Raw genomic sequence first — 21414 nt, 5'->3', positions numbered from 1 at the left:
ATTTACCTTGAATTTGGTCATTTCTAAATAGAAATGCTGTAACACTAGCTCTTTCTGTCTGTTTTATGGTTTTTGAATTTTGAGTTGCGTATATGGGGAACTAAACATATACACTGAATGAAAAAAACATCATTGGTGTTGATGTCCATCTGAAAAGAGCAAATTTAGTTAATTTGATGGATACATTAATTTAACATGATCACCTCAGATACCATCATTGGTAAAAAAAATCATTGCATTTTTTAACCTATACAACAGTTTTGACTTGCAGCTTTGAGGATCACTTATTTTTTTCCTTTATTTTGCAAACATGCAGATGTTGGATCATTATCAGAAAGGGTTACTGTAAGAGAAATTTCTCCTGAGTATTGTAGAAAAACCAACCCAACTCTATCTGCATGTGATGGAGAAAGAATTAGCTTCACACACTTACAGCATGCTGTTCTTAAAAGGATTTGCAAAGTATAAGATATCTTATCTGGAAAGTTTGGTTCCTCATAAAACCATCAGTAAGCCTTGGGAAATGCTGCAATCTGAGTTTTGGGAAGGAAAATGCTTTGACTTGATAATGAAGGACACCTGGGAGTGATTGGCATTTGCTAACAGAAAAGTCAAATAATTGAGGCATAATGGTAAGAAGGGGTTTAGGGAAGAACTTAGTCCAGTGCTAATCTTTTGAAAACTTGAAGTGATATCTGTGATGTTTTTCTCCCTCTGACAAGCAATCTATAGAAGTGATCAAACTGATCAACTGCGACTGCTCTTTTCCTTCCTTGATCTCTTTTTATCTCATTTGTTAAAAGCAAATTGAAGCTTCCTCCCCTATCCATCAATGTGCATATAAGCTCTGATGTGTGACCCTTGGGCAAATAATCATTTCTTAGCTACTGTCTGGAACATTATTATTTTATAAAACATAAACAGTAAATGTGTGAGTTATAGTCAGGCTGAGGAGATATATGTCTTAAATAATATATATTTCAAAAGAATTCTTTTTCCTCTGGGTCATACTATATATATATATATATATATATATATATATATATATATATATTCATATTATATATATATACACATATATATTTATATTATATATGTATATATATATTATATATTATACATAAATTATATATTATACATAAATTATATATTATACATAAATTATATATTATATATTAAATTATATATTATATTATATATATTATATATATGTATATGTATATATTTATTTATATTTATATTTGTATTTATATTTATATTTAATTTGTTATTAAGAGTTTTCTTTACCAGGATAACCCAAATAATGGGCTGAAAATCTGAGTTCTGATTTTAGTTGGTGGACATGTACATACTCGTAACAAAGTAGCACCTTTGTTGATACTGAATAGATATATCTATTTTAGAGCCTAAGTTCACCTTAAACAGAAGAGAGCCTGGGCAGTGTGGAAGGAACAGCCATGCTACTTGGAATATATAGGCTGTCCTGTTGGTTTACACCACTTGTCTATCACCAATAATTTAATAGGGGAAATGCGTATGACTGTTAAGCTCTGACACAGTAATTGAGAACATGGAAATGGCACTCACCTTCCATTTTTAGAGTCTGATTTGTATCTGAACACAAAATGACCTCTTGAATAAACAATTAGAATGGCATTACCTCAGGAGACTTGTCTGAAAGATAATGGAAGTTTCTCATTGCCCATGCTTCTTGCCCTGTCTTTTCCTGATAATAAGCAGTTATTCTTTTCAAGGAATCTTTTAAAAGAATTTTCATATAAAGATTGTATTCTTTTCCTATCCAGACAAAAGACTTTGAATAATTTTTATCCCAGTGCTGATGGTTATTCAATTTCTTTGTAATGTTGGTGACAGCATCTGCTCTCACCATTATTTGGAGCTCCACGAAGACCTCTAGAACAGCAGTCAGCAATTTTTTTTTTGTTCTGTAAACAGCCAGATAGTAAATATTTTAGGCTTTGTAATCTCTGTTGCAACCACTCAACTCTGCTTTTGCGGTGTAGTGTGACAGCAGTCATAGAGTGAGTAAATGTAAATGAGTAAATGTAAATGAGTGAGCGTGGCTGTGTTCCAGTAAAACTTTATTTACAGAAGAGATAATGGGCCATATTTGACCTCTAGGCTATAGTCAGCTGATTTCTGCTCCATAGCAAGAGGCATCTAAGTAATGGGAATCTATTGTTCTAATTCACATCAGTACATTAATATAAGATATCATTATCACTCCTTGGGATTGGGGTAATTCCTAATGAAAATTTGTACCAAAGTACACTTTTTAAAAAAATTTTAATGGTGATTCCTGTTATTAAAAAAAAATAATGTTTATTTATTATTGAGAGACAGAGAGAGACAAGAGGAGACACAGAATCTGAAGCAGGCTCCAGGTTCTGAGCTGTCAGCACAGAGCCCAACACAGGGCTCGAACTCACAAACTGCGTGATCATGACCTGAACTGAAGTTGGACATTTAACCAACTGAGCCACTCAGGCACCCCAATGTATTAAGCTCTTTAACCCCCTCCATTAATCTTATCAATCTCTTCTTAAAATTGTACAAGAAAATAGTAGTCGTATGTTAGACTTTAATGTTTAGTGTGTTGTCTTAATTAATTAAGTTCCTCTAATTTTTATAGTGGACTTTTACTGTGGGCTAGATAATTTTTATAAAGGACTTTTACCATAGGCTAGAGAGTAGAGATTACAGTGTTCTTTATTATGGAGCAAAATAAAAACATATAACACCCAGATAGATTATTTACATTTATGATGTTTTATAAGAATAAAACTGGGGTACTGATATTGAAAATAATGTTGGTAGGGACTCTAATTTATACTGAGTGGTTTAGGAACCTCTTTCATTTTACTCTCTATCAGTTAGGAATAAAAATATGGCACAGTGGAGCCCTACCTGGGCATGAGTTCAGGGTCAAGAATGGACTAGTAAATTTGAATATATTTCTACAAAAATAATAAATTTTCTGAATAGATAAATGTGACAAAATTCAAAAGGCACAAAAACATATCATAAAAATTAATTTTCTTTTCCACACACCCCCAACTATGCAGTTTTTCCCCCCTAGATGCAATGCTGTTACCATTTTTTTTCATTCATTATATGAGTGAATTTAGGTTCTAGGAAGTACAACTTGAAAAATAGATATACTACTTTCCTGCCTTTATTATACATTCATGTATCAGCATATATAAGCTTACTAGTAGGTCTAGTAGTTAATGGGTATTTTATATATTTCTAACAGTTTGCTATTTTACAGAGCTACAGGGAAAATACTCCAACTCCAAACTTTGCATGAAATATCTGCGTTAGGAAGCTATATTCCATGGGTCGATTACTTTTGTGTGTATCTTGTGAACAAAGGCACTAACTGCTATTTTATTTGGGACTGTCTCATCAAAGAGGTTTGTGTGGCAAATAACCATGGAAGAGAGAGATGGTGTCTCTTTGTGGAAGGAGAGCATGTTTAGTTATTTGTCAGCATAAAGATTCAGATTCCTAAGCTCATGGTTCCTCAGCTGTGATGCAAACCCTTAATGCAGGCAACATCCATCTTGCCCCTTCCCTGTTATCTTTGTGGGACTTGAAAGGGCAAAGGGAACCAATAAGAACATATAGCTCAGGATGCTTCCTATCCCATAAGTGATAAAGTTCATTTCTGGCTCAGGAGTCTCCAATATTCTGCCAACATCTGTGAAACTGTGACAGGTTAATTGTTAATTCAAAAGTAGGAGAAAGCCTCAGCCTCTTCATAGTTCATGATAATCTGTAGAATAATTTCCTATTGGAATTGTGATGCCAAAGTTTACATGGACTGTAAATACATTTTAATAATTATATTAACATTAACATATATGAGAGTACTTGTTTCTTTCTCTAATCTCACTAACAAATTGTTACCCATCTTTTGATATTTGCCAGTTTGCTAAACGAAAATGCTATGTTAGTGTATTTTTAATTTTAATTTCAATATCAGTGTATTTTTAATTTGAATTTTAATATCTTAGTGTATTTGTATTTCACAATGAAGGAGTCTAAATATTAATCCAGGTACTTAATAGCTGTTTATATATACTTTTCCATGAAATTGTCTATTTTTATCTTCCTGTTTATTCTAATTTTTTAACTGATTATTTAAACCTCTTTAAGTATTAAGAGATTAGGCTACTGTGTATCACACTCATTATATATATTTCCCTCCAATTGTCATTTATCTGTTTACTTTAAGGTAACTTACTTTAAGATTACTTCATTTCTTATGAATGGAAATTTTAAAATATTTTAAGTATACAAATTTATCCTTTTATAGGTCTCCTGGATTTATGTAATATTAGACCTTTCTTAGTCAAAGATTTTATAACAATTTTTTGCTGCTGTTTGTACTTATCTGCTTTGTATTTTTGTGCAGTTAGATTTTGATTCATCTATGGGGCATTTTCAAACGAGGATTAAGATGTAGATCCATCTTATTTCTCTTTTGGATTAGGATATTTTTGGAACAAAGAATACCATGTTAGAAATCTTAATTGAGATTTGGAACAACAGAAAAAAAGGAATTTCCTCAAGAATAACTTAATCACACACTTGAGATAAACTATTAGCTGAATTTACTAAACCATTAAATTAAACATTTCAACTAATTACCAACATACTCTTGAATTGTAAGATTTGCTTTGGCCAGGAGGCCTTCTTCACAGAGGGAGGAGATGGGGACATATTCTCTAGTGAGGTCATTTTTCAGGACTGGTGTTTTGATCTGCTTCTCCATCCTCCCTCCCCCCCACCCTTCCTTCCCTCTCTTCCTTCCTTCCTTCCTTCCTTCCTTCCTTCCTTCCTTCCTTCCTTCCTTCCTTCCTTCCTTCCCTCCCTCCCTCCCTCCCTCCCTCCCTCCCTCCTTTTTCATGAATATGGCAAATATCCCTCAAAGATGAATTATTACTATTTATTACAGTGATGTGCTTATTTTATGAACTTCCCTTTTTTTAGTCTCTGAGATTCCTTCTTTGTTTTTCCATCTTCAGTATTTCATTACATTCCCTTGCACTTTGTCTATTTTCTTTATTGTGTGTTTTACAGATGTCTACACTCTGCATAGCCCTTTACTGCTGCTACTTTTCAGACAACCTTTCTCATCTTCTACTTTCTGGGCTTTTCTTACACTCCTGGTTCATTCCTTAAATAAATATTTCCCTAAAACTTGCTAGGTTATTTCCTCAGAAAAAAGACTGCAAGTAATCTTAGGCTTTATCCTCTTTTTTTTTCTAATGGGTTAATTTTATTGTTGTTTGTTTGCTTGTTCGTGTTTAATGTTTGTAACTCATCTGCCCTCAGCCATTTACAACCATATTTATTTTGTAAATATGGAAAAGACTGAAGATTTTGGCAAAAAGGGAACTTCCTGTATTCTTCATAAGTCATTTTCTTTTTTCATTTATCTCTATTTAATTAATTCTATTTAATTTTAATTTATCTCTAATTAATATGTTTATATATGTTTACTTAGATTATGGTTAGTTTCATTTTTCCTTTCTCAGAAATGCAATACAAGCTTAACTCTAGATATTATTACCTCTAGCACTTTTAATCATTCTGTTCATTCTTTTCTGAGCTCTGTCTCTATAACAGTGCTTTTATTAATAACTTTAACATATATACTTATGTACTATTCAAATGTATAGTCTTTATTTCAAGACAGATAAGCATTTTCTCTTTTCTTAACAGCAGTCCAGTGATCTCATTCCTAATCTATCTCATTCATCTGCTCAGGTCAAATAAGCCATTTTCCCTCATTATTATTGACTCTGATGATAATTAATCAAAATATAAAATTTCATTTTCTTAAAGCTTATCTCTGTATTTCCTTTCATTTTTCATTCTCTACAAATCTATAGGGCTATGTAGAAAACAATATGCATAAGTGGTGAGCATATGTGCTAAGTACACATCTGTCACATGAGTAACTCTTGGCTCCATGGAATTGCACTGTCACCATCAGAAAAACAATAGTTTGTCCAGATCTTTCGGTTTTGACACTCTAATCTAGAACCCCACCATTCGTCATCAGGGACCCTGACCAGGTGTGCAAGCTGTATGGTACACAATAGCATGAGTATACATCATAGATAATGAGAAAATGTTGGCAGAGGGTATTATTTGGTTAATTTAAGGATAAAATATGTTACACAAGTTTCCAATGGATGGAATGGTTATCTTGAGGATGGTTATATTTCCCAAATAAACACAAACGCTCCATACAATGCTGCTTATCTTGGGCAAGGTGAGTGGATGCATGCACATATTCACCAAAGTTCATTCTTGTATACCATGCAGGTGTTCTTAGCACCACATCAGTATCTCAAGGCTTTATCCCTGGTGAAGCCTCTGGGAGTAGGAAAGGCAAATGGAACCCACATTCAAAGGACTGGGTGGGGGTGAGATGTCTCTGAGTGCCCAGGGCCAGCTCTTGGGTCAACTGGCAGGGATGTCTTTAAATGACCTTTCCCAACAATGAGTTTATTTGTTTTTTGTTGTTGTTGTTTCTTCCCCTAGCTGGAATGGTCCCCGGTATATGGAGGTTGAGGAAATACATACTAAAAAAACAAACAAACAAAAAAGCCAGCAACAACAACAACAAAAAACAAACAAAAAACAGGGATTCTCAACCTTGGCAATATTGACAATTTGGGCCAGATCATTCTTTTGGTGGTGGTGGTATCCTGTACACTGTAGGAAGTTTAATAGCATCCCTAGATGCCTGTACATCCTTGGTACATGGCAACCACAAACATCTCCAACCATGGCCAAGTATCCACTGTGAACAAAACTCCCCAATGAGGAAGAGGTATATGATGAACTTACCTGGGTACTACTGATACTTTGTTGCTACTATGTAGCTATAATGTTTCTCCTACTTCAGATACATTCTGCCCTCCAGTGTCTTTTTTTCTCATCAGTACCAGCCACTAATAATGTTACAATGAAATTGTTCAATCATTAGAAAAAAATACTGGTTTGATATTTTCAAAGCAGACTTAAAAAAAATAACTATTGATTTTCTCCCTCTGAAGCTTACCATTTACTTAAGAAAACCCAGCATGGCTATTAATTTTCTTCAAAATTTATAAATGTTTGACCCTTTCATACCATGTCAAGGCTTTGAACTTTCAAAACTTCTCACTTGGCTATTAATGGTTTAATATAACTGAAAGAGATCCTTCTCTAATCTTCATCCTCCCTACCCCATGTTTGAAGTTTCAGTACCTTCATTGTCACAGAAAAACTAACTTCTCCTAGCTCATTTCCACTTGCTTATTGACTCCGCCTTATGTCTGGTATGGTATTTCCTTGTGTCCTTTGCCCAAGTGGCAAGAAGATGTGCCTAGAATGGGCTTGTGGCTGACTGTGGTGATTCTGCTGTGTCAGCCTTGGTCCTGGGGGAGCAGGGAAAGTTAACTGGTCCCCTATCTGAATTGTTGAATTTATTGGCATTGAGAAATTAATTATATTCCCTTATTCCTTTAAAACTGTAGAATCTGTAGTGATGCCATTCTTCTTATTGCTGATACTACTAATTAGTATCATCTCCCTTTTTCCTTGATTACTCTAAAGATTTATTAATTTTATTGATCTTTCAAAGAACTGGCTTTTGGTTTTATTGATTTTTCTATATGCTATTCTGATTTCTTTTTTTTTTCCACTTCATTTATTTTTGGGAAAGAGAGTGAGTAGGGAAGAGGCAGCGAGAGAGAGAGAGGTGCCGGGGGGGGGGTAGAGAGAGAGAATGTCAAGCAGGCTCGATGCTGTCAGCACAGAGCCCAATGCAGGGCTGTAACTAGCAAAACATGAGATCATGACATGAGCCAAAACCAAGAGTTGGACACCTAACCCACTGAGCCACCCAGCAGGCACCCTTATACTTTTCTGATTTCTATTTTATTGTTTTCTCCTTTAATCTTCATTAATTTCTTTTTGGGAGGTAATTTTTCTTCTTCCTTTTTTTTTTGTTTTGTTTAGTTTCTTAAGTTTGAAATCAGTGTTATTTGAGACCTTTCTTTTTTTTCCTAACACACGTGGTTAGTCTTATCAGCTTCCCTCTAAGAACTGTTTTTAACTGCATTCCATATATTTTAATATGCTGTGCTTTTATTTTTATTCAAATTATTTTCCAGTTTCTCTTTTGATTTCTTCTTTGATGGATTTCTTCTTTTATGGAAATGTATTATTTAGTTTTGACATATTTGGGGATTGTGTAAATATGTTTTTAATTGTCGATTTCTAATTGAATTCTGTAGTAGTCAGTGAACATACTTTGTCTTATTCAAATCCTTTTAAATTTATTATCCAGGACTGAGGCAAGACTTCTGATACTCTGCTCAGTGCCTCATTAATTATGAGGTTTTCCACTATGGCTGGAAAGGTATTCTTCCTAACCTGTGAAATTTCCAGAGTTCTCTCTTATGTAATTCCTGTACTCTCCCTTGTAAACTTTAGCTACCTTGGTCTTCCCAAACTCTCAACTTCATGTCTTGTATTGTATGTAGACAGTCAGAATTAGAAACAACAGAAGATCATTGAACAGCTCTAGTGATTCAACTTCTTTACCCATCCCGATGTCATGGCCTGAGAACTTCAAGTAGTACATGCTGATACAATTGTATGGCTAAGTTCTTTTACTCTTTGGTCTCAAGGATTACTGTGCTCTGTTTCCTGCTGTCCAGTGTCTTCAAAATAATCTTAAAATACATTTTGTCTAACGTTGTTGTTTGTTTCAGGATGGAGAGTCCCTGTCCAGTTTCTGTTACTCCATCTTTATTGAAAGACCTCAGAACATTTTTAAATTTACAAACATGGAAAGTGTGCCGTCTTCAACTGTGTATGCCATTCTGACCCTAAAGTCATCGATGCTAGTGTTAATTGACCGTTGAAAGACTCATATGTCTCCTTCGAATTAATCATCCATTTCTCATCCATTTGTCTAGACTTTTCTATCTAGTTTTATGACTCTAACTCTTTAGGGTTTAAATCACCCCCTATATCGTTTGTGAAACTCCTATCAATAATATGCATTAAAATAATATGCTAATTTTGTGTGAAATTGTAGTGGACATATATGGGAGTGTCTACTTCACTGTTTTTTTTCCTCCAAAGTCACTTCTGTAACTTGAAAGATTGTGGCTGTTTTTACAAAATCTCCTCCTATGTCTGTGTCTGACTGAACCAATGGTGTTTGACTCAAAAACAACAACATTAATTGTATGTCAGGAATTTGGCATTTGGGGTTTACTAGTAGTCAGTTATTCTTATGGGTGGACTGTAGTCCAGCAGGCAACCAAAAAAGGTCAGAATGTCAGTGGGGAGAGAGAAAGATGGATGTGAGAGAGAGGGGAGAGAAGTGAGAGAGTATAATGGAATAGAACAGAGGACAAAAAAAGGAAGGAGAGGGAAGAAGGAGGGACAGAGAGTCTAAAGATTAGAGTATCAAGTAGTTGCACAAAGAGAATACGAGGTTTGAGGAGCGCCTTCATCGTGATGGTCACACCTTCCCTGGTTTCCTTGAAACATCCTGAAACCCTCATACAATGTTTTCCTCTCTTGTTTAAGGTCAGTCCTATTAACCATAGCCAGTGAGTCCTCCCAAGTATAGGGATTTAAATTAATTATTACAACTTTCACTGAATTCAGGAAAACCATTATCTGGAAAGGTACGGAGATAGTGCCAAGATAGTGCTAGACTATAGGTAGACAATTGAAAGTAGACAGTATCTAAGAAAGGTTTGGAAGATACTAAGATCCTTGAAATTTAAGAGAGATTTCCCTATGTTGGGAGGATAAAGAAAGTCATCCCAGGAACAGGAAATATCATGAATAGCGACATGGAGTTAAAACACGACAGGAGAGGAAGAAGCAGTGTTTAACTAGTTTCATTGGAATATGTATATTGTGGATGAACTTGTGTATTTTGTGATATACAAAGGAAGCCTTCAGATTTCAGATTCTGGTGTTGGACTTGATGTGATGGGCATCGCTAGGAGTGGCACATTTTCCCCCACTTGTTTTTAAACAATAACATGATGAAGTGTGTTTCAAGGAAGATCAGTCTGGTAAGAAAGCACTGGATTGATTAAAGAGCCTAGAGCCCAGATGGAATAGATGGATTAGGAGGCTGTATCAATTTAGCGGCATTTAGCTTTAAGTCACGGAAAAGCCTAACTGCGGTGGCTTAACGGAAGAGAAAGAGAGAGAGAAAGAATTTATCAGATCATGTAACTAAAACATCCATGGATAAGGCTGAATTCAGAAAACAACTGTGTTAGGGGCTCAGATAATGTCATTAGAGCTGAATTTTCTCTGGTATATATTCCACCTGTGCTGCCTACCTCAACAGCTGCACATAGTCACATCTGTCAGTTCCATACTCTACTCTCTTCCTGTAAAGGTGTCTAAAGAAGCCCCAGCATCAATTTGTCTAAAGTTCATGTCTGGCAGTCAAAATGGATACCTTGCTGGACTCATTCCCAAATTCATGGGCTTTATTCTGATTGGCCACCATAGATCATGGACCTCTCCCAGAATATCTACTGTCGTCAGGAGGATACAGTGCTTTGTTCACATCTGGGCCATGTAAAATAAGAAAGTAGAATGTTTAACTTTCATTTGTTGCCCAATGTTAGTTTATCCCAAAGCCTCTTTTCATACATGATTTAATGTTTTGTGATGAGGGAAAGCAATACCATTTGTAAGATGGAAATAATCATTTACTGAATCTTAAGTCAAAAATATATTTAAAAGACACAATTTCAGGTTTAAGATTTTTAGTATAGTTTTATTATTAAGTATTCCAGAACACACTGCATTGACAAATTTCTTCTTACCGTGAACTTTCACAACACACATAACCTCTTGAAGTCTCGAGTTTATAATAGAAATGCTGATGCTCCTTTAACTCTGTTAAAGTGAACTGTGCTGCTGTGATAAGAGGAAAATGTATGTTTGCATTTGGACAACTCATCATCTTTCCAAATCATGATTAGTTGGTGGCAGGACAATATAACACCAAATCATATGCAAAGATAGCCCGGATTTGAAATATGAATCTTTTGCCAGTGTAAGAGATGAAGATGACAGTTGTAATCTCTTCAGATTCATAATTTACTAAGTTGTAGGCAGGTTAGCAGTGATGGAACATCCCTGGGCAGGGTGTTAGCAATTTTAAGATCATCTTATTGCGTTACACAAATGGGAAGTTTAAAAGTTTGGGGCTGTCCTTATCTCTACCTTGAGCAACTCTTGGGGACACGCTAGCTCTAGAAATGAAATGTGTATATACATGGACATGCATATTGCTGTAGCTTATCCTCTTGTGTATTACATACTAAACAGTGGATTGTTTATGGTATGAAAAGTATTATGTTATTGTGAGGATGTAAAACACTATGGGCAAATAACTATGGGTTTTGCTATCAAATAATGAAATGACATTTGTTATTGCCTCTGTAGTCAACAGAGAACATTTTCCGATGAAGTTATTCAGGTTATAGTAGGGGGCTAAAAGGCTGAACTCATTCCCTATAACAACTAGGAATTTGTTGTGATCTAACATAGCAAGGATTGTTTTCCATTCATAGCCATCAAGGAACAGCACATGAAGACAGCTGAACAATATAAGTGAAGAAATTTTCAATGATGGCTTTGCTTAGGCTTCTGCTGTATTATCATCTAGAGAAAGTATTGTCAAATTGATGTGGCTTAGGACATGGCAGAAGGAATATCCTTGGAAATATCAAGGGATATTTCCTTTTACCTCAGATTCTTTCTCTTTTACCATATACCTTATTCTCATGCAACTATAATTAACTTATATATATTATATACTATATTATAAATATAATATATACTATATTACATACTATATTATCAATATAATATATATTATATATTTTATGTGTTCTATATATGTGTATGTGTGTGTAAATATGTATGTATATGTATATATATATAATTTATGTATATGTATAATGTATGTATAATGTGTATGTATATGTATGTATGTATATGTATAATGTATGTTTGTATAGATATAGATACAGATATAGATATAGATACAGATATAGATATAGATATAGATAGATATAATTCAGTTTATTTAGACTTAAAAACACATCAGTTCATTCATTTCTCTTAACCCTGATCCCTCAACTCTGTGAAGTACCAACCTTCCCCCTTTATCTATTAACTTGTGTGTTTTTCTTTTAATTTTTAAATTTTTATTTTTTTACAATTTGGCTTATAAGAGATCATACAGTATTTGTCTTTCTCTGCTTTTTTGTTTTGTTGTTATTTTACATCGATACTTCTCTTTCTATATTTCTGACTCTCTTGCAACTATAATTCTTAAGTGTGATTATATGATGAATCAAAGTTTAGCACTCTTAGCTTATACCCACTTTGAAAGCTTACATGAAAGATTTACCACTGTTAAAAATAAACTAAAGCATGAGATACCTGGATGGCTCCATTAGTTAAGTGTCTGACTCTTGATTTCAGCTCAGTTCTTGATCTCATGGCTTGTGAGATGGCTCCTGGTGTCTTCACTACAGCGTAGAGCCTGCTTGGGATCCTTCCCCCACCTCCCACTTGCATTCTCTCTCTCTCTCTCTCTCTCTCTCTCTCTCAAAATAAATAAATATCTTTTAAAAAAAGATAAACTAAGATATGTTACATTTTTAAAGTACTTTTTTAAAGCAAAAATCTATTTGAAAAGGGCTGTGCCAAACTGGAAGTGATTAACAGCTCTCCATGGGCAGCTGCTCTGGGAGAGATTGCTATGGAGAGAAGATGGAAGTAAAGTAAGGAAATTATGGATTGACTATAGCTTAAAGCCAAGTTGACTGTAATTGGTTGTCTTTAGGTTTAAATTTTATGACCTGGAGGCATTTATAGGCTTAGATTTTTATTTATTTATTTGCTTACTTACTTACTTACTTATTTTTTAAAGCCATCACAGCATTAGAGCTACTGGTCTAATGGCTTCCTTGTTTAATGAATTTAACCCCATTCACTGGGGAGACTCCCTCTCTAAACCTCCATTGTTCCGTAACTATAGCCCCTAGGTGTCTGGAGGAATATAAGTATAATAGGTAAATATCAATTTGTTTAGAAATTTAGAAAGTGTGATTGATTATCCTCATGACATTACTTCATCCTATGGAAATAAAATCAATATTTAACATCATGTCTGACCCAACAATAGAGATTTTCACAAATATGTGTGATTCACACATGCACGATTTGTGTTAGACTCATTCCTTCTATCTAAACAGCTATCTAAACTTTCACATGCCTATTGAAAATACAATTCACTGTGGATAAAAATGAAACCAGGTGAAGCATAGAGACTCCAGCTAAGATCTGGTTATTGATAGATCCATTATTTGGAATTTCTTGATTGGCCTTTTCAAAACAGGGATCAGAGGAATTGGGATGACATTCTGTGAGGTACTATCTCATCTTAAAGTGGTCTTTTCCAAAAGCCTTGCGATGAAGAGTTAGTCTGTTTGTATTTCTCTTGCTTGAGTGCAGGGAAATAGATCATAAGAGAAATTGGTTATGGGTAAGACTAAGGTATCTCTAACATCATGAAGAGATTGGAGTTTCTGGTGGTAGATAAAACAGTCAGAAAAGTTACGCCTGTTAGCAATAGCCTGGGAGATTCAGATCATAGCATTATTGTTCTAAGCCAATACTAGAGTAAAAAAAAGAAGAAAAGTGTTTCATGTTTAGTTGAAGTAGGAAGCCTTAAAATTTTTTTTTATGTTTATTTTTGAAAGAGAGAGAGAGAGAGAGCGCAATCAGGGGAGGGGCAGAAAGGGATGAAGACACAGAATCCAAAGTAGGATCCAAGTTCTGAGCTGTCAGCACAAAGCCCAACATGTGGCTCTAACTCATGAGCTGTGAGAATGTGACCTGAGCTAAAGTTGGATGCTTAACTTGACTAAGCCACCCACATGCCCCTAAATTAGGATGTCTTGATCCATTGTTTTGGGAGGAGGCAGTCTACCTCAAAATTAGCTACTTTTCTTCTTTATAAATTTGATTTGGAAGTCACCATGATCTGCACAGGACCATATGTCAGGCACAGCTTCCTTCAGCTGTGAGATAAGTACTCAAGGCTCAAGTCCCTAAAGTCTGGCTGCCGTCTGGGTATTGAGGAGGACCTGGTATAGTACCTTCCAGGGAGATTCAAGGGCAGTCTTTGTTCTTAGTGCTTCCAAATCCGAAGGATGGGAGAAAATTGGAAATGTTAGTTTAGAAAATCATAGATAGTTAAGGAAACTGGAGTACAGATCCAGTCTGGTTTACAGGTATTGTAACACAACATCAAAGAAAATTCATAGGATTAAAATCTAGCATGAACCAAAGTGAAAACATAGTTTTTCTCTCTCCACATATATTCATTTTTTACCAAATATAGTCACAATAAAACTAATTTGTTTGCATTAAATTTGGCCTGATTATTCACATAAGTATAGAAAAAATAGTTACTGACCATGTAAACTCTTTCTAAGACTACTTTGCTGGAACTTTTCATAAGGAGTCTCAGGATGAACGCTTAAAGCCTCCGAGGCCAGAAAACCAAGCCAAAGATTGGTCATCAGATTTACCTGCATTACCATTTCTGTCAAAGCCTTGGTAATGCACCAATGTTTCCACTTCTGTCCTTCTACAAGGCGAGCTATTATTGAACTTATGCAAATAACTAACTGTATTGCCAAGAAAAGAATACTCAAAAGTATTCTGGAGGGTTCAGAGAGAAAAAGGAAATGTTTTCATCTTTGTTTACAAGAATATACTTTATCAAATTGCTGTAAGTCCTAGATAGCTTAAGGAAAGGGTTTCCTTCAATCTGAAAACAAAAACAAAAACAAAGCCCCCCAAACCAAAGCATCAAGGAACCTGCAGTGTTCAAACTAAGAGTCATAAAAATTATAATCAGCCTCCTTAGTTCATTCAGTCCCATGTGATATTTTATTTGCTTGAATACACTTTTTCCACTAGTTCTGGAAATTCTTATACAGTTAAGTTTTATGATATTAAAGTTATCAGAAACGTGAGCTTGCTGAACGTCTTTTCCATGAATTTCCTTAAAATGAATCATTTTTGCAAGAACACTGTTGTAAAAGCATCAGAATAAAACAATAATGATCTATGAAAAGACTTAAAGATGCTCATTGTTAAAGATCTGATGAGAGTTCATTATAATGAAATTGACAAGGAAATTTGGTTATTTCTGTAACATGCAACACTTTAAGATAATAATGAGAATTATGACTGACAACATTATGCTGGGACATATCAGATCTGTGAGAATTTCACAGAAGAATTTTTAGAGCACTTATACCACATATCTACAGAAATGCAACAAAAGGAGGGCTTAGTATTTTTATTTTATGGTGTTTCTCATGTAATTTAACTCAAATTAGCCCAATTAGTTTAACATCTCCCTTTTTGTAAGAAGAGAATATCTATTTTTGGGGATGTCCCAGGGACTCTTTGGAAATCTCAAAGCCAGTTCAAGGTGAAAGAAGAGTTCATTTAGAATTTCATTTGGGGAAGTTTGTTATAAATATCAAAAGATTTTAAAACCCTTGGTCAAATAGGAGCCTGGTTAACTGTGAAACAATATGTAGTTACTCATTTAACTGTAGTGACAACTAAAGACTCCATGGGAAAATATAGAAGGTTGCATGGTTCTGAGCAAAATGTAGCTCTTTTAATATGAAGAGTACTAGGTTTATAAATAATCAAACACCCGATAAAGACAGCAAACACAGGAAATTATTTTGATTAAAATATCACATAAAAGCTAAAGAAAACCTCTCTTTTTTGTTTTTTTGTTTTCTTTTGATCAGATGAATCATCTATAAAAACTTGTCATTTCAGCAGATGAAAGAAAATTCAGATTTAGTTTTACATAAGTACAGCATTGATATTAAAGCTTATTTAAAAAGAAAACTTCACATTCATTTACCTTTAATATGCATAAAATTCCTTTCCTAAGTTGCCTTTACACAAACTTGTTACAACTTCTTTATTACATTTAGATTTTGTCCTATTTTTTTTTCTTTTTAAACAACCAGTCTCACTTTAGAACAAAATGATATTTTCCCTCCCCCCCTCCAAAAAAAAAACATCACTATTCTTATTTCAATGGACATTGGGTTGCTTTCATATCTTAGGTGTTGTAAATAATGTTGCAATAAACACAGAGGTGCATTTATCTTTTTGGATTAGTGTTTTCATTTTCTATGGGTAAATACCCAGTAGTGGAATCAGTGAGTCATAATTTTTTGAAGAACTTTCGTACTGTTTTCCATAGTGGCTATACCAATTTGCATTTTCATCAACAGTGCATAAAGGTTCCTTTTACTCCATATCCTCACCAATACTTGTTATTTCTTAAGTTTTTCTTCTTAGCCATTCTGACAAGTATAAAGTGATATCTCATTATGGTTTTAATTTGCATTTCTCTGATGATTAGTGGTGTTGAGCATCTTTTCATATGTCTGTTGTCCATCTGTATATCTTCTTTGGAAAAATGGCTATTCATGTCCTCTGCCCATTTTTTAAATTGGACTATTTGTTTTGGTGTTCAGCTGTATGAGCTATTTATATATTTTGGATTTTAACCCCTTATCCAATATATCATTTATAAATAACTTCCGCCATTCAGTAGGTAGCCTTTTTGTTTTGTTGATGGTTTTGTTTGCTGTACAAAAGCTTTGTATTTTGCTATAGTCCTAATAGTTTAATTTTGCCCCCCCCCACCATCTGAGGAGACGTATTTAGAAAAATATTCCTACAGTTGATGTCAAAGAAATTACTGCCCATGTGTTCTTTTAGGATTTTTATGGTTTCACATTTTACATTTAAGCTTTTAATCCACTTTGAGTTTATTTTTGTGTATCTATAAGAAGATAGTCTAGTTTCATTCTTTTGTATGTAGCTATTCTGTTTTACCAGTATCCTCTGTTGCACAGGCTGTGTCCCCCATTGTGTATTCTTGCCTCCTTTGTCATAGATTAATTGATGATTTAAGCGTGGATTTATTTCTAGATTCTCTATTCTATGTTTCTATGTCTATGTGTCCATTTGTGTGTGCCAGTACCATACTGTTTTGATTACTACATCTTTGTAGTATATCTTGAAATTTGGGATTATGATACCTCTACCTTTGTTCTTTTTCAACATTACTTTGGTTATTTGGGGTCTTTGTGGTTTCTTATAAACTTAGGAAAATTTGTTCAAGTTCTGGGAAATATGTTGTTGGCATTTTAACAATGATTGCATTAAATTTGTAGATTGGCTTGGGTGGAAGGATATTTTAACAATATTGGTTTTTCCAATATGTGGGAATGGACTATCTTTCCATTTGTTTGTGTAATCTTTAATCTTTCATCAGTGTTTTATAGTTTCCAGAGTACAGGTCTTGCACATCTTTAGTTAAGTTTATTTCTAGGTATGTCATTATTTTTGATATAGTTATAAATGGGATTGTTTTCTTTATTTTTCTTTCTGCTATTTGATTATTAGTGTACAGATATGCATCAGATATCTATATATTAATTTTGTATCCTTTGACTTTAAAATTCATTTATCAGTTCTAGTAGTTTTTTGGTGGAGATTTTAGGGTTTTACATGTATAGTATTATGCCATCTGCAAATTGTGACAGTTTAACTTTTCATTTATCAGTAGAAATACCCCTTATTTCTTGTTCTTGTGTCATCATTGCATATAGGACTTCCAGTGCTATGTTACATAAAAGTGGTGAGAGAAAACATGTTTGTCTTGCTCCTGGTCTTAGAGGAAAATCTCTGTTTTTCCCCATGGAGTATGAAGTCAGCTGTATGTTTTTCATGAAAGGTTTTTATTATGTTAAAGTATGTTCCCTTTAAACCTACTTTTTTGAAGGTTTTCATCATGTATGTATACTGTACTTCATCAGATACTTTTTCTGCATATATTCAAATGATCATGTTGTTTTTATCCTTATGTTGATGTGATGTATCACATTGATTGATTGAACCACCCTTGCAGTCCTGGAATAAATCCCGCTTGATTGTGGGAAATGACTTTTTAGTGTACTGTTGGATTTACTTTGCTAATATTTTCCTGAGGATTTTTGCATGTATGTTCATCACAGATATTGGTCTGTAGTTATCTCTCTCTTTTTTAATATTTATTTGTTTTTGAGAGGGAGAGAGCACAGGCAGGGAGGGGCAGAGAGAGAGGGAGATAGAGGATCCCAAACAGGCTCTGTATTGACAGCAGAGAGACTGATGTGGGGCTTAAACTCACAAACTGTGAGATCATGAGCCGAAGTCAGATGCTTAACCAGCTGAACCACCCAGGTGCCCTGAGTTCGTTTGTTCTCTCCCTCTCTCTCTCTCTCTCTCTCTCTCTCTCTCTCTCTCTCTCTCTCTCTCTCTCTCTTGTAATGTCTTTACCTGGTTTTAGTATCAGGGTAATGATGGCCTTGTAGAATGAATTTGGAAGCTTTCCTTTCTCTTCTATTTTTTGGAATAATTTGAGAATCATAGGTATTAACCCTTCTTTAAATATTTGGTAGAATTCACCTGTGAAGCCATCTAATCCTGGACTTTTGTTTGTTGGGAGTTTTTTTTATTACTGATTCAATTTCATTGCTAGTAGTTAGTCTGTTCAAATTTTCTATTTCTTCCTGATTCAGTTTTGGAAGGTTATGTGTTTCTAGGAATTTATCCATTTCCTTAGGGTTGTTCCAATTTGTTAGTATATAATTTTTCAAAATATTTTCTCACACTCTTGTTTTTCTGTGTTGTGAGTTACTATTTCTCCTCCTTCATTTTCTATTTTATTTATTTGAGTCCTCTCTCTCTCTTTTTTCTTGTCTCTTGAGGTAGGCCTGTATTGCTATAAACCTCCTTCTAAGAACAACTTTTGCTGCATCCCAAAGATTTGGATCATTGTGTTTTCATTTTTATTTGTCTGCATATATATTTTTTTAATTTCCTTTTTTATTTTTAGGTTGGCCCATTCATTAAAAAAATTTTTTTTAATGTTTATTTATTTTTGACATAGAGAGAGAGACACAGCGTGAGCAGGGGAGGGGCAGAGAGAGAGGGAGACACAGAATCTGAAGCAGTTTCTAGGCTCTGAGCTGTCAGCACAGAGCCCGACGTGGGGCTCAAACTCACAGACTGTGAGATCATGACCTGAGCCAAAGTCGGTCACTCAGCTGACTGAGCCATACAGGCGCCCCGGCCCATTCATTTTAGTAGCATGTTATTTAGCCTCTATGTATTTGTATTCTTTTGAGACTTTTTCTTGTGATTGATTTCTAGCTTCATACCATTCTGATTAGAAAAGATGCATGATAGGATTTCAGTCTTTTTGAGACTTGTTTTGTGGCCTCACATTGATCTTTTCTGGAGAATGTTCCATGTGCTCTTGAAAAGAATGTGTGTTCTCCTGTTTTAGGGTGGAATATTCTGAACATCTCTCTTAGGGTCATTTGGTCCAGTACGTCATTCAAAGCCACTGTTTTCTTGTTGATTTTCTATCTAGATGATCTATTCATTGATGTGAGATGTTAAAGTCCCCAATTATTATCATTTTACACTCAGTTTCTTCTTTATATTTGTTAATAGTTGCTTTATGTATTAGGTTCTGTATGTTTGGTGCTTATATATCTACAATTGTTATATCCTCTTGTTGGATTGGTCCTTTTATTATTGTATAGTTTCCTTCTTTGTCTCTTTTTAGTCTTTGATTTAAAGTGTATTTTGTCTGATGTAAGTATTGCTACTCTTGCTTTCTTTCACCTTCATTTGCATGATAACTGTTTTTCTGTCCCTTCACTTCAAATCTGCATATGTCTTTAGGTCTGTAGTGAATCTATTATAGGTAGCATATAGAGTGGTCTTGTTTTTTTATGTATTCAGTCACCTTATGCCTTTTGATTAGAGCATTTAGTCCATTTGCATTTAATATAATTATCGATAGGTATGTAGCTATTGTCTTGTGTTATTTGTTTTTCAGTTTTCATAGTTCTTCTCTGTTCCTTTATCTTCTCTTACTCTCTTCCTTTGTGGTTTGATGGCTTTCTTTAGGGATATGCTTGGATTCCTTTTTCTTTGTTTTTTGTGTATCTGTTACAGATTAGTTATTCATGGTTATCATTATGTTCATACACAATATCTTATGCATATTGCATTCTATTTTAAGTCAGTGGTTGCTTAAGTTTGAACCCATTCTAACAACACTAAAGTTTTACTCCTCCCACCACACATTTTATATATATATGATGTCATACTTTACATCCTTTTATTTTGTTAATCTCTTGAGTGATTTTTATAGGTATAATTGATGTTACTGCTTTTGTGCTTTAACCTTCATACTGGTTTTGTAAGTAATTAATATTTCTTTATTATGTTTGCATCTACCTGTGATTTTTTTCCCTTTAATAATTTTCTTACTCCTGATTATGGGATTATGGTCTTTTCTTTTGGCCCAAAGAATTCTCAACCTCTCATTCTCCTGAAAGTGTTGGCCTGATGAAGAAGAGATCCCCTGATGCCCTGTAGCACAATATCCCCTGTTTACCAGAATCAGGTTCTTCAAGGGTATCTCCTGTATTTGTTGCTTGCACCTTACTGCTGTGGCCAAGCCTCATTTGCTTTCCATCCAGTTGACTGTGTTGGCCCCCTTTGGCTACTGAAGATGCACTGTCCAGGGTTTGGTTCCTATGTTGTGAAGGAGCCAATATGGGGGCTATTGTAGGCTTGTAGTTGGGTGGTATGAGTGTCAGACCAGATACCTGCCTTCAGCTTGTCTGCTGGTATGCAGACTCTAAACTGCAGTGTGCCCTCCTTGCCTGTCTTCTGAGAGGCTTTTGTTGGTGGGCAAGGCTGGCAGTTAGACCAGATGCCTGCCTTAAATCTATCTGCCGGGGCTGCAGTCATACTGGTGTGGGTGGTTATCTTTCCCTCTTCTCAGGGCACAAGTCACTTTAGAATGGTGCTGGTCCTTGCCAGAGCTGCTTGCAGGATGTGTCAAGGTAAGAGCTGCTTTGGAGGGATGTTTGTTCAATGGGGCAGGTTGGATGGGGCAGATTTTCAGACCATTGGGATAGAGTACACACTGTTAGCAAGATAGGTGGAGGGTGTGCTGCTTCCTGAAAATATTAGGTTATTGGAGGGAGGGGGGGACTAGATAAACAGTGCCCCCCAGCTCTTCGTTCTTGGAGAAGTTTTCTAAAGATACCTATCTCTTCAACACACATTCTGAGATTAGTAAATAAACCTCCATCACCTGTACCCCAGGTGCTTTTCATACTGTTGGTT

At 34.9% G+C, this 21414-nt stretch overlaps 1 pseudogene; it reads right to left on the bottom strand.

Moving 5' to 3' along the window:
• Positions 1–21033, bottom strand: part of LOC106986603 (60S ribosomal protein L18a-like) — a 103471-nt pseudogene extending 82438 nt beyond the window's left edge.
• Positions 21034–21414: the final 381 nt, after the last annotated feature.

This window comes from Acinonyx jubatus, chromosome A1 (assembly GCF_027475565.1).
Source record: "Acinonyx jubatus isolate Ajub_Pintada_27869175 chromosome A1, VMU_Ajub_asm_v1.0, whole genome shotgun sequence".
NCBI lineage: Eukaryota > Metazoa > Chordata > Mammalia > Carnivora > Felidae > Acinonyx > Acinonyx jubatus.
The sequence above is the reverse complement of the archived record's forward strand: the minus strand, read 5'-3'. Positions and strand labels throughout refer to the sequence as shown.